Genomic DNA, 14,438 nt, shown 5'->3' with positions numbered 1-14,438 from the left:
ACTGGAAGCAGGATGGTTGCAAGTGAGGGGGTGGGAAAGGTAAGATCTGCATGGCCTTGCGCAGGAGTGGCCAGCGATTGTGTGGGAGCCATGGACAGGCTAGATTGTGAAGAACTTTGGCAAGTAAATGAAAAGGCTTGGATTTTTATCCCGATTATGATGCTTGGTTAACTTGAATATCCACTGAACCCAGAAACCTTCCTGAAAAATGCTAAGAAAGACCTTCACCCCTGTAAAGAACCTTGGAAGGGTTGGAAGTAGAGGTACCACCTGGTTAGACTTGTTTTTTAAAGGTCATTCCAGGACAGCCCACAGGATTACAGTGCCAGTCAGGAAGTCCAGCTGTAAAAGGAGGTTGGGGTGAGGGGGAGCCTGAAATAAAACAGGCAACTGAAAAAAAAAAACAAAACAACAAACAACAACAACAAGGAAAGGCGACTGCTATAAAGGAAGTTGGTTTGAGGAAGACTGAATGACTGGTAGGAGGAAGAATGGAGGGGCCAGGTAGAGATTCTGATTTTCATGTGAAGACAGAGAAGCAGTCAGTGAATGCGAGTTTGAATGTGCTGAACTTGAGACACTTAAGGGCCTAAATAGTTGACCTATACCTAATCTCTTTTCCTCCTTTCTCAGCATTACTGTTCGTTCCTCACGTTCTCATTTGTATTGTTTAAAATATAAGGGAGAAAGCATACTCAAGGACACAAGGTGAAAGTTTGTTTGTATGTGAAGTTAAAGAAAAAATTGATGTATCTTTAAAACTCACATACAAGACATTTTTAGCAAAAAAAAAAGGACAAAACTATTGCTTTACTTCTGGAGTCTGTCACTGAATTAAGAAATTTCTCTCCTGTTTTCTCTGATCTATTTTTGCAGTTACATTTATGTGCCATCTGCAAAGCAATGAAGATTGCTATTCAAATTTTCCTAGTTGTCTATGAATATCCTGCTCCTGTTAACAGATACTTAGATCACGTGGTTTTTCAAGGTAGGGTCTTGCTCTAGCCCAGGCTGACCTGGAATTCACAATGCAGTCTCAGGCTGGCCTCAAGCTCATAGTGATCTTCCCAACCCTGCCACCCCATTGCTGGAATTAATAGTGTTCACAGCTATGCCCAGCAATTAGCTCATATTTTAATTGATAAAAACGTCTATCACAAGGTAAAATTCTTATCTACATATTTGTGTAGCTGTTTTATATTCTAGTTTCTTCTTTCAGAACAATGCTTGTTAAGAAAGTAAGTACTGGCTGAACATTGATGCACACTTTTAATTACAACACTCAGGAGGCAGAGATAGAAGGATTGCTGTGAGTTTTAGGCAGCCAGAGACTACAGAGTGAATTCCAGGTCAGCCTGGGCTAGGGCAAGACCCTAGCTCAAAAAACAAAAAGCAAAAACAAAAAAAGAGAGAGAGAGAGAGAGAGAAAGTCAGTATTACTTACATGTTCTTACACAGGCATTTCAGCAATGAGGAGGTCCAATATGGCCTAAGTTATCAGTGTTCCTCAATCTTTCCTCTCCTTTACTGCTTCCTAAATTTTCTACATGGGAGATTTTACATATGTATGTATATATGTATGTGTGTGTGTATATATATATATGTATATATATACACACACACATATATTACACTTGGATAATCCTGTCCTTCCACAGGAAGCTATTTCTAACACTGGTGCAAGTTCATAAAGGAATACTTCAATTCACCCTGCTGACCCACTCAGCCTGTTTTCACATTGGCTGCTCCTCATGTACCAGGCATGCTGCCCTGTCAGACCTGGAAATTATCCCAGTGGAGAAGAAGGTTAGAAGCCACTTATGGAGGTTTCATTCAGTCTAAGATTAGTGCTCTTGTCCCTCAAGGTCAAAGTAATCATGCTGACCAAGTGACTGAATGCACACCAATGCAGTGGTATACTCTGAGTTTATATACTCCCAACTGCAAAGACTGTCCACCCTCTTTGTTATCCCAGCACTTTGGAGGTGGAGGAAGGAGGATCAAAGTTCAAGGTTATTCTTGGCTATGTAGCAAGTTCAGTGCCAGCCTGGCTACATGAACTCTTGCCTCACATACATATACACACACACACAAAATTAGGCCACTCATTTGTCTGGGACCCTTCTCCATCAGAGAGAGCTCTCCTGTACATTTACTTTAAAAAAAAAACAACAAAAACAAAAACAAAAACTGTGTGCTGGGATTGTTTGAATGTGAATGTATGTCCCCCATAACCTCAAGGATTAAAAAAAAATTTTATTATTTATTTATACATTTATTTATTTATGAGAGAGATAGACACAGAGAGAATGAGGCAGACACAGAGCGAGTATAGGTACACCAGGGCCCACTGCCATTGCAAATGAACTCTAGATACATACACCACTTTGTGTGGGTGCTGGAAAATTGAATCGAGACCATTAGTTTTTACAAGCAAGTACCTTAAACCACTGAGCTTTCTCTCCAGCCTTATCCCATGGATATATTCTGTTAGGAGAAAAACTTAGGGTAGAATTTTTTTTTTAATTTTATTTATTTATTTATTTATTTGAGAGCAACAGACACAGAGAGAAAGACAGAGAGAGGGAGAGAGAGAGAATGGGCGCGCCAGGGCTTCCAACCTCTGCAAATGAACTCCAGACACGTGTGCCCCCTTGTGCATCTGGCTAACGTGGGACCTGGGGAACCGAGCCTCGAACCGGGGTCCTTAGGCTTCACAGGCAAGCGCTTAACCGCTACGCCATCTCTCCAGCCCTAGGGTAGAATTTTTTAGAATACATTTAATTTATTTATTCTATTTGAGAGAGAATGGGCACACCAGGGCATCCAGGCACTGCAAACGATCTCCAGAAGCATGCTCCCCTTGTGCATCTGGCTTACGTGGGTCTTGGAGAATCAAACCTGGGTCCTTTGGCTTTGCAGGCAAATGTCTTAACCACTAAGTCATCTCTCCAGCCCCTAGAGATATCTTTTAATTTTCTAAATCAATGGGGAAGAAACTCTAAAGAAGAATATTTCCAGCCTATGAAAAGCATGAAATTCAAATTTCATGTCTACAAATAAAGCTTTGTTGAAACATACACACACACACACACACACACAAAGACTGAGGCCAGCCTGAGACTACATAATGGATTCCAGGTCAGCCCAGGCTGGAGTGAGACCCTACCTTGAAAAAACAAAAATAAATAAATAAATAATAAAAAATAAACAACTATATAAATAGCATAAATATCATATTTGCCATGTAAGTGTTGTATAAGTGATATATTTATCACACAGTTACTTAGATAACAAGTATTAATAAATAATCAGAAGACAAGGTAACTCCAAAAGTCTAGGGAAATCCAATAATGCTTTTGCTAGGAAACATAAATAGAGTAGGGATTTTATTTAAGATTGAGTAGACTGATTCAGCTGAAAACAGGTTTATATAGTGAAAAGACAGGAAATAAAATCAAAGAAGAGACTTCATGTGAAGTGTCTCAATTGCAGTCTCCTGACATGCAGCCTATATTTAGTACGAACAGAACTTGACCAAGGACCAGGTAGGGAAGAATATTGCATTTCAACCTATTGATTTGGTTGGTGTTGCTGAAACTCCTGCCCTTTTAGTTGACAAGATTCTTCTGGGCTTTTTGTATATTGGCCTAAGATGTTGATTCGAGAGTGAGTTCATTTCTCTTCAGAGGTTAATTACCCCTCTCACTTTTGTCTGGATGCTGCAGAGAGAAAGATTAAATCTTGGTTAGGATGTAGGGTAGAAACCGGGACTAGGGCTTTTAGGCTACAGATCCCACCCCAAACACCAGCTGTATTCTATTAATGCTATCTCGTTCTTACACCTCAAGGGAGCCTTTGTCTTTTCTGGTAATATGGAGGTAGAGAAGGAGGTAACACCTATAAGCCAGATGGCTTCCCAAGCTGTCTCATATACTCTATTTCCTGGAATTCAGGCCTTGAGAAGGGGCTGAGAAATGCACCTTAGTTGAGGACCAATAGTTTCTGGGAAGTAGATTTAGCAGTTTATATGACCAAGTATAGAGACAAACTCAAACATTCACATTTTTCACTGTCATTTGTTCCTCTGAGCAATCCGGGAACACAGGTAAGAGAGAAGTCAGAGTTGAAGAGAAAAAAAGAAGGACAAGACAAGGCTTTCTAGTAAGTGTCGGAAAATACCTGTGAGTTTTACTAAAGCAGCATGTTCTTGTAACTCAGCAACAAGTGCTTGACCAGGGCTTAGGGTAGCACTTTCTATTCCTGTGGCTTTTCTGGGTTTCCTTTTCCATAGCATAAACCTAATACCTTCCTGCCATCCCATGTAATACTTGTGAAGTCACAAGAAGAGGCTGGAAGGTTGTTATTGTTGCCTGTTTTGAGGTGCTGGGGACTGAGTCCAGGGCCCTTAGCATGGAAGGGAAGTGTCTCTACCACTGAGACACACGTCCAGCCCTAAAAAGCTTAATGAAATCAACTCTAAATGCAGGAACTTCGGATTAAGGACAACTAACATTTAAAACCAGGAGTTGTGGCACACACCTATAATCTCAGCCCTCCAAGGGTGGAGGCAGGAGGATCAGGTGTTCATATTTGAGGCTAGCTCGGACTGTATGAGTCTCTGTCTCAAAACAAAACAAAACAAAACAAAACAACCCTTCTCTCCAAGCCTAACATTTCTTCATACTTCCTGAGTTCCCAGACAAAATACCACATTTAGGATCCCTCACATATATGAACACAAAACCCATAAACTTTAGAAAGACAGGGGCTGGAGTGGTGGCTCAGGAGTTAAAGATGCTTGCTTGCAAAGCCTGCTAGATTGAGTTTGATTTCCTAGTATCTATATGAAGATGCACAAGGTGGCAAGAGGCTCTGCGGCATCCATGGATTCTCTCTCCTTCTCTTCAAAACAGTAAATCAGGCCGGGCGTGGTGGCCCATACCTTAAATCCCAGCACTCAGGAGGCACATGTAGGAGGATCAACATGAGTTCAAGGCCATTCAGATACTACATAGTAAATTCCAGGTCAGCCTAGGCTAGAGTGAGACCCTACCTCAAAAAACCAATATATACATAAATAAAATAAAGCCAGTGTGCTAGTATATGCCTTTAATCCCAGCACTCAGGAGACAGAAGTAAGAGGGTTGCTGTGAGTTCAAGGCCAGCCTGAGACTACATAGTGACTTCCAGGTCAGCCTGGGCTACAGTGAAACCCTACCTAAAAATCAAGTAAGTAAATAAATAAATATTTAAGGTATTTAAGGGCTGGAGAGATGGCTCAGTGGTTAAAGGTGCTTGCTCACAAAGACTGATAGCCCAGGTTTGATTCTCTAGTACCCATATAATGCCAGATGCACAAAGTGGTGCATGCATCTAGAGTTTGCAGTGGCAGGAGGCACTGGCATACCCATATTCACTCTGTCAGTCTGTCTCTCTTGTAAATAAATAAATAAATTATATAATATATATTTTTATATATAATAAATATATAATATATATTTATTATATATAATAATTGTATTATATTATATAATATATTATTATATATTATATACATACTTATATATATAATAAATATATATATATTATATATATTAAAAAAAATTCTAGAGCCAGGCATGGTGGCACATACCTTTAATCGTAGCACTCGGGAGACAGAGGTAGGAGGATCACCTTGAGTTTCAAGGCCACCCTGAGACTACATAGTGAATTCCAGGTCAGCCTGAGGTAGACTGAGACCTTACCTCAGGAAAAAAGAAAATACAGTTAATTCTCAATAGTTAATAGTCAGGTTGGGGAAATAGTGTAGACCAATGAAGTATACATGCATAAATGTTAAAACAGAATGAGAAAAGTTGCTTTGGTGCCAATGAGGGCACACCCATGGTTCATTTGCAGGAGTTAGGAAGGCTTTTCTTCCACTTTGGGCTTTGCAGCATGCTCAGAAGTCAGTCACATAACGAGAAGGTGAGGGCAGCATGAGGGAGGCAGTCATTCGCAGTCACATATAGGGCTGGTTTCTGAGGAGGGAGAGCAGCAGAAGAAAACATCCTTGAACTTTCATTTTTTTAAATATTTTATTTAAGGTTGGGCATTTTGGTGCATGACTTTAATCCCAGCACTCAGGAGGCAGAGGTAGAAGGATCGCCATGAGATCAAAGCCACTCTGAGACTAATCCCAGGTCAGCCTGGGCTAGAGTGAAACCCTACCTTGAAATATATATATATATTTACTTATTTAAGGGAGAGAATGGGAATGCCAGGGCATCCAGTCATTGCCACATGGTTTACGTGGGTACTGGGGAATCAAACCTGGATCCTTAGGCTTTGCAGGCAAGTGCCTTAACTGGTAAGCCATCTCCCCAGCTCCTAACTTTCATTTTTTCTCTCTCTACATAAAATATGTGCATATATGCATATTGTGCATTTTCATACTCAAAATTATAATATGGAAACATTTTACATTTTCATGTAGAATAATCTTTTAATTTATTCTTTTTTAGTTCTTTTGTTGCTGTTAGTTTTAGGGATATCTTCAACACAAAAATTATTTCAATATCTGGCAGGGGGGGCTGTTACTTCAAAGCAAAGGGATAAGCACTTCATCCTGAAGATGATAGAGTCACTGAAGCTTTTGAAATGGGAGAATGTTTTCTTGATAAATGGGAGGGTATTTTCATTTTAGAAGATCCTCTTGGTGAATTATGCAGGGCGTTCTGGGATAAGAAGAAGGGCTGTGCATGGACATTAAGGACTACAGTACACTAAGAGTGAAAGCCTGGAATGAAGCCAGAGTGTTTTAGTCAATTTCTTATCTTGGTGACAAATATCTGAGAGAAAACTTGAACAACAAATAACCTGACTCATCGTTTCAGAGGATTCAGCCCTTTAGCTGGGAAGGGGAGGAAGCCCATGTTATAGCAGAGGAGCTCACATCATGACTTCCAGGAGAGATAGAGTAGGCGGGGGTAGGAGAGGGATTTGCCTGGGCTCATGGGCTTTTTCTTTGCAAGAGCTTTTTTTTTTTTTTTTTTTAAATTTAGAAAGAGAGAAGAAGGGAGGGAAAGAATGGGCATGCCAGGGCCTCTAGCCACTGCAAATGAACTCCAGATGCATGTGCCACCATGTTCATCGGGCTTTCATGGGTTCTGGGGACTTGAACCTGGGTCTTTTGGCTTTGCAGGCAAGAATCTTTATCACTAAGCCATCTCTCCAGCCCTCAAGCTCTTTCATTTCCCCCTTTTATGCATCCTTGCACCCAGTCTATGAGAGAAGACACTTACATACAAGGCAGGTCCTCTGCTTTGAGTTCATCTTCTCTGGAAACACCATCATAGACACACTGTGCTTTACTAATCTAGGCATCTCTCAATCTAATCAAGCTGACAATTAAGATTAATGAGCACATGTAGATATGGCAAAAAATGTTTTTGTCATGCTGGGGCTTGAAGCCAGAGCTCTGTGCATGCTAGAGAAGCCCTTTACCAACTGAACTACATTCATAGCCCTGACTATGTGGAGTTAAAAAGACAAAGAGGGGCTGGAGGGATGGATTAGCAGTTAAGGCACTTGTCTGCGAAACCAAAGGACCCTGGTTCAATTCCCCAGGACCCATGTAAGCCAGATGTACAAGGTGGTGCATGTATCTGGAGTTCGTATGCAGTGGCTGAAGGCCCTGGCACACCCATTCTCTCTCTTTCTCAAATAAATAAATAAATAATGATTTGTAAAAGCAAGACATGATTTTTAAAATATCACTATTATTATTTTGGTTTTTCAAGGTAGGGTCTCGTTCTAGCCCAGGTTGACCTGAAATTCACTATGCAGTCTCAGAGTGGACTAGAACTCATGGCAATCCTCCTACCCCTTCCTCCTGAGTGCTGGGATTAAAGGTGTGCACCACCATATCAGGTAGAATTATTATTATTATTTTTTTAATTTTTTATTATTATTATTTTTATTTATTTGAGAGCGACAGACACAGAGAGAAAGACAGGTAGAGGGAGGGAGAGAGAATGGGCGCGCCAGGGCTTCCAGCCTCTGCAAACGAGCTCCAGACGCGTGCGCCCCCTTGTGCATCTGGCTAACGTGGGACCTGGGGAACCAAGCCTCGAACCGGGGTCCTTAGGCTTCACAGGCAAGCGCTTAACCGCTAAGCCATCTCTCCAGCCCAGAATTATTATTTTTAATATTTTTATTTATTTGTAAACACAGAGAAAGAAAGAGAGATAAAGAGAGAATAAATATGGGCACACCAGGGTCTCTTACCACTGTAAACGAACTCTAGGCATGTGTACCATTTTGTGTGTCTGGCTTTATGTAGGTACTGGGGAACTGAACTCAGGCTGGCCTGGGCCAGCAGGTTTTGCAAACCAGTGCTTTTCACTGTTGAGCCATCTCCCCAGCCTATAAACAGGAATTATAACAAGGAGAATGCTGGAGAATAAACAGTAAAAATTTTAAAGTGTTATGGAATGTAGATAACTGCAACAGAAACAGTGAATGATCTAGTATAAGTCTTTGAAGGATTTGGTTTAGGGGCTTGGGTACATATTAAGCCTTGAGTATGATCCCTAACACCACAGGTAAAGGAAAACATCAAAAATAATAAAAGTTTTGTTTTTCTTCTATTTAATATAGGGACTCAAGCTGGCCTGGAACTCTTGACAATTCTCCTGCTTTAGCCTCCTGGGTGTTGAGATTATAGGTGTGCACCACCACATCTGGGCATTTTGGTGGAGTGGGGAGGAACATGCATCTGGCACCTTTGTTCATCTTCAACCCTCAGTCCACATGCCGGCACATGAGGCCCAGCATAACTACAAATTATGCCCAGCACAAAATTGGAAATTTACTCTAAACTTTATAAATAAATAAAAAGTGGAGGCAATGGGGGAATGACTCAGTGGTTAAAGGAGCTTGTTTTCAATTCCCCAACACTCATCTAGATGCAAAGTGGCACATGCATCTGTGATGCCAATCAGCGGCTGATGGGAGGTGGAGCCAAGAGAATCTTAAACTAACTGGTCAGCTCTTGGGCCAGTTAGTCTGAAGTTCTTTGCAGTCTGCACTTACATTTGCTGCAGCAAGAGTCCCTGTCTCAAAGGAGGTAGAGGACAGACATCTCGAAGCTGTCCTCTGACCTCAACATCTGCATCATAGCGTGTGCGCACACACACACAAGCAAGAAAGAAAGAGAGAGAGAGAGAGAAGAGAAGAGAAAAGGGAGGAGGGAAGGAAGAAATAAAAAAACAGCTGGGTACAGTGGCCACACCTTTAATCCCAGCACTCAGGAGGCAGTAATAGGAGGATCACCATAAATTTGAGGACACCCTGAGACTACATAGTGAATTCCAGGTCAGCCTGAGCTAGAGCAAGACCATACATCTAAATAAATAAATAAAAAAAACATGAGATGTTTTGATTTTTCTTTGTAACTTAATTGTGTCATTCTCACAGGTGAACTTTGTAGAAGGCAATGTTGTGTCACAGTGTCAAAAGGTTGGCCATGCTTGACAGAATTATGATTAGTGATGAAACCCACCTTAGCATCTGAGACAGGAGAAAGGCTGTGGAGATAAATGACTACCACTCAAGAGGACTTCTGAGACCTTGACAGACTTCCTGCTTTGCCAGCTTCCAGGTGTAAACCAATGATGCCCTTTCTGACACACTATGAAGCTACCAAGCAGGGAGGAAGCCCAGACCAGTTCCAACCTGATTTAAAAATATATATATATATTTATTTGTATGAGAGAGACAGAGAGATAAAAAGAGGCAGGGAGAGAGAGAGAGAGAGAGAGAGAAAGAGAGAGAGAGAGAGAGAGAGAGAGAGAGGGAGAATGGGTATGCCAGGGCCTCTAGATGCTGCAAATTCCAGACTCATGTGCCACCATGTGCATCTGGCTTATGTGGGTCCTGGGGAATTGAACCTGGGTCCTTTGGTTTTGTAGGCAAGTGCCTTAGCCATTAAGCCATCTCTCCATCCCACAGCTTGATTTATGTCTTGCAATCAAAGCATGTGATGTGTTCAGCAATAGGGTTTTACCATGTAGTTCTAGTGAGCTACCAACATCAGTGAAACTAGTCTGTGTTGTTTGGGGGACTTCAAGGGTTTCTCTGACCAACAGTTTATGAGACAATATCCCATCCCTGGCATTGTTCAAACTTCTTTCTTTCTTTCTTTCTTTCTTTCTTTCTTTCTTTCTTTCTTTCTTTCTTCCTTTCTTTTTTTTCTTCCTTCCTTCCTTCCTTCCTTCCTTCCTTCCTTCCTTCCTTCCTTCCTTCCTTCCTCCCTCCCTCCCTCCCTCCCTCCCTCTCTTTCTTTCTTTCTTCTTTTGAGGTGGGGTCTTACTGAAGCCCAGGCTAATTAAAAATATTATTATTATTATTTGTTTGTTTTGAGGTAGAGTCTTGCTATAGCCCGAGTGCTGAGATTAAAGGTGCCACCACTTGAGAGGCAGAGATAGGTGGGTCACTATGAGTGCAAGCCCACCCTGAGACTACAGAGTGAATTCCAAGTCAGCCTGGGCTACAGTATATATATATATATATATGGAGAGAGAGAGAGAGAGAGAGAGAGAGGGAGGGAGAGAATGGGTATACCAGGGCCTCCAACCACTGCAAATGAACTCCAGACACATGTGCCACCTTGTGCATCTATCTTACGTGGGTCCTAGGGAATAGAACCGAGGTCCTTTGGCTTTGCAGGCAAAAGCCTTAACCACTAGGCAATCTCTCCAGCCCAACAATAATATTTTAAAGTAGCTTACAAAGTTTGCATATGGTCATGTGCCTACTTATGATACACCACTTGGGGTGGCATATAACAAAATTCCCAGTGCTTGCTTGCCCCACTAGTTTCCCTTGAACTAGTTTCCCCTTTATGGGACAGCAGTGCTCAAAGTTCTGAGTTTGAAATGCTAAACAAACTCACACCCTATTCTTATGGAATCTGTCCTCAATAAACAAATGAGTAAATAAAGATCCTGGATTTACCTCAGTTGGTAGACCGTTTGGCTGGCATGCGTTAGGTTCACCTCCCAGTGGCACACTCCGGTAATCTCAGCACTGAGGCCTTAGAGGCAGGAAGATGGAGAATTCAAGGTCATCCTCAATTACATGAGTGAGTTTGAGGCTAGCCTGCAATAGATGAGACCTTGCCTGAAAAAATATATGTATATAGCTGTCTTCCAGACACAAAGTGGCCTTGATATTTATGGCTTTACAGTGGCTGATGCTATCAATGTAAGACCTGCATAATAGGAGGAAAAAAATGATGACATCAAAATAGAAGAAAGACTAGTTGGAAAGAAGGGAATTCATTCAGTGGAGATTTCAGAGAGAGAAAAAGGAGGGTGGTGGGAGGGATTATAACATACTATATTGTCTATATTTATGGACATTGTAAAAAAAGTTTAAAATATGTGTATATATAAATCCTGAGAGCTGATGAAGAGTGTGCAAAAGAGATATACAGAAATAAACAGAGTAACAGGTAGCCATTTTCTAGAATGAATTAGTATTCTAGGGCTGCTACTAAACAAAACACCATAAACTGGGTGGTTTCAACAAGTCTCACAGTTCCTGAGGCTGGAAGTTCAAGATCAAGGTATAGGTGTACTGGCTCCTTCTAAGTGCTGTGAGGGGGGATCTGTTCCATGACCTTTCCCAGTTTCTGATGGTGTTGGGTATTCTTTGGTTGCAGAAGTCCATCTTCGAGTTCCATTTTCATGTGTGAATGGCATTCTCCTTGTATGAAAGTCTGTTTTGAAAATTCCCCCTTTTATGAGAACTCCAGTCCTAGTAGAATGGAGATCTTTCTCGTTCCTGTCTTAACTCATCACATCTACAATAGTTCTATTTCCAAGCAAAGAGCCATTTGAGTTGCTAGGTGTGAGGAATTCAATATCAATGTATAAATTGGGATGAGGGGTACATTTCACTCTACAAAATAATTGGGGAGGAACTCCAATAAAGTGCTATAAATACACATGCCTAGAGGAGGTAGGGGATTGATCCATGCATCTGTGTGGGGGAGGAGCAGTCCAGGTATAAAGTACCTGAGCCCATTCGGCCTGGAATACTCACAAGATGAAACAAGGCCAGCGTATCTACAGGGAGTGGGATAAGGGGATAGCTGGAAATAAGGTCAGAAGGGATGTGAGCAGAAGTGGAGGCTGGATTTCAGATCTGACAGACCACCAAAGGCCTTAATTTAAGGTAGGCTTTGCATGCTAGCCAGGTACTCTGTCAGAGCTATGAGGAGAAAAAGGTAGAAGAATGCAGATTGGTTAGACTTTTGCTATCAGGATGTTGAGAAATAATGGTGGTTTAGAGCAGAGAAAGAATAGCAATGGAAATACAGAAGGGATTGAATTCTACAAAATCAATAAAATATGCCAATGGATCAAATTTGGGGAATAAGTGGTTGGGGTGATATCTCAGTGGGCAAAGTGATGGTTGCACAAGCATAAGAACCCAAATGTCTTTAATTGCACTCAAGGGAGGCAAAGATGGGAGGATTCCTAAAGTTTGCTGGCAAGCTAATCTAGACCAGTGGGTGAGTGTGGTGGTTTGAATGAATGTGTCTCATAGCTTCATGTGTTTGAAATCATTAGTCCCCAGCTGGTAGTTTATAGCAGTTTGGGAAAGTTGTAAAGCCTTTGGGAGGAGTTGTCTTAATGAAGAGGTGTGTCACTGAGAGAGGACTTGAGGTCCGTCAGTCCATCCCTACTGGGTGCTCAGAGCTAGCTCACTCAGATGACTACTTCCTCTCAGCTGATGACACAAGATGTGATGCCCAGATATCTGCTCTACCCTGTTCCTGTTTAGACTGTAAGCTGAAATAAACCCTTTCCTTCCACAGGGTGCTTTGGGTTGGATGCTTTGTCCCAGCAATGAGAAAGTAAGTGCTACAGTGAGCTCCAAGTTCAGCAAGAAAGCTGATCTCAAGAAAAGAAAAACAATAGGCTGGAGAGATGGCTTCGCATTTAAGGCACTTGCCTGCAAAGCCAAAGGACCCAGGTTTAATTGCCCAAGACCCACGTAAGCCAGATGTACAAAATGTTGCATGCATCAGGTGCTCATTTGCAGCAACTGGAGGCCCTGGTGCATCCATTCTTTCTGTCTGCCTCTTTCTAGCACTCTCTCTCATCAAGTAAAAAATATTTCAAAATGTAAGAAAGAAAACAGTAAGGCAGAGAGTGACTGAGGAAGGCACCTGACATTCACTTCTGACCTCCATATACATGCACTCACATATATACACACTCACACACATATGAATATGCATATGCATGTGCACTCACACCACATATACATGTATATTCAAAAAACAGAAAAAATGAAAACAGGAAAAATTAACGATGTTTTTGAGGTTTCTGTCCTGAGTGCTCCAAAGATAAGAAAAATCAAAGCAGTTGGTTTAATGTGTGTGGAAGAGGGGAGATTAGCAGCAGCTCAGTTTTGGACATGGTAAATCTGAATGTCTTAGATATCCAGGTAGAGGTGGAGGCAGTTGGTAGGAAGGAATTAGGAAGAGAGAGAGATATTCGGGAAGTATCAGAATGTATGTATCCTGTCAAAAGCCCTAGAACTGCATGACAGCAGCAATGCACTGAGCAGAGAAAAGAAAATGGGGACCAGGACTGAGGGCTCCCACTTACCAGAGTTTGGAGGCTAAGAAAATGGGGAAGAGTCAGTGTAGGTGACTAAAAGGAAAGTATCAGTGTGGCACGTGTTCAGGAAGCCAATGGAAGGCATTTCTAAGAGAGGGATTGCTGCTGTTGTTAGAGAGTGAGGATCTCAAGGCTCAGGTTGGCTTTGAATGGTTGATCCTCCTGTGTTAGCCTTCTGGGTAGTAACTAGGATTACAGACTTATGCCACCATGCCCAACTGCAGCGGACTAAAAACAAAACAAAACAAGCCATAACCAAAAAAAACTAGAAAAGAGATGTTGGGCTCAGTGGCTCACGCCTGTAATCCCAGCACTTTCAGAAGGATGAAGCATGAGGATTGCCCAAAGCTCAAGGGCAGCCTGGGCTATACATAATGAATACCAGGCCAGCCAGGACTACAAAGCAAGACCCTGTCTCAAAACAACAACAACAAAAAATACACAACCAAAAACTTGATAATGTTTGGAGGTCACAACATATGAGGACAGAGAAATATCACTAGATTTAGCAGCATGAGAATCATTGGCACCCTTGTCAGGAGGTCTTGGTAAAGTAGTGAAGGGCAGTTTAATGAAGACTGTGAGAACAGGAGATGTGGAGACCTCCGAGGATCTTGCTGATGAGATGTAGAGGACTTGAGCAGTAGCTCGTAGGGATGGGGGGAGTGTGTGTGTGTGTGGGGTGATGGTGTTGCTGGGACTACAGGTCTGGAACACATGTTTGTGTAGAGATCCATAGACAGGAAATAATGATGT

The sequence above is a fragment of the Jaculus jaculus genome, chromosome 2 (assembly GCF_020740685.1).
Source record: "Jaculus jaculus isolate mJacJac1 chromosome 2, mJacJac1.mat.Y.cur, whole genome shotgun sequence".
NCBI classification, from domain to species: Eukaryota; Metazoa; Chordata; class Mammalia; order Rodentia; family Dipodidae; genus Jaculus; species Jaculus jaculus.
Note: the sequence above shows the minus strand (reverse complement) of the source record.